We start from the raw sequence: 444 nt of genomic DNA, 5'->3' as shown, positions 1-444 counted from the left end.
AGTTGAACAACATATTAAATTAAAAAAAATCATCACTAGATTACATTCTTAAAACATTAATCAACCTACATAAAATCCTATCCAGAAAATAATTACCTAAAAGCCATCGATAGTGAATTTAAATGGGTTAGTTAAACAAAAGTCTAATTACTCTTCAATTCTTCATAAATCGAAAGTTATTTAGAAAAGGTTCAACATGATTGATAGACTTCCCTTGCTGGCAATCATAACACGTTGTTGCAACGCCAGCCTAAATTGACCTGTTAAATCAAATGCAATGTAAAGGATTAGGGATCTAATATTACTGACCGGTTTTGACTATGACTAGTATAAATTGGCCTGGGTTACTAAAGGTAATGTGAAGGTATTAAGGTCTGGTGTTACTGGTCGATTGAAGCTTAAAGGATAGTTAGGCCGTTTATATTTAGTGCATCGCGGCGCTTG

Source organism: Ostrinia furnacalis, unplaced genomic scaffold (assembly GCF_004193835.3).
Source record: "Ostrinia furnacalis isolate ACB-3 unplaced genomic scaffold, ASM419383v2 OfSCF7604, whole genome shotgun sequence".
NCBI lineage: Eukaryota > Metazoa > Arthropoda > Insecta > Lepidoptera > Crambidae > Ostrinia > Ostrinia furnacalis.
Note: the sequence above shows the minus strand (reverse complement) of the source record.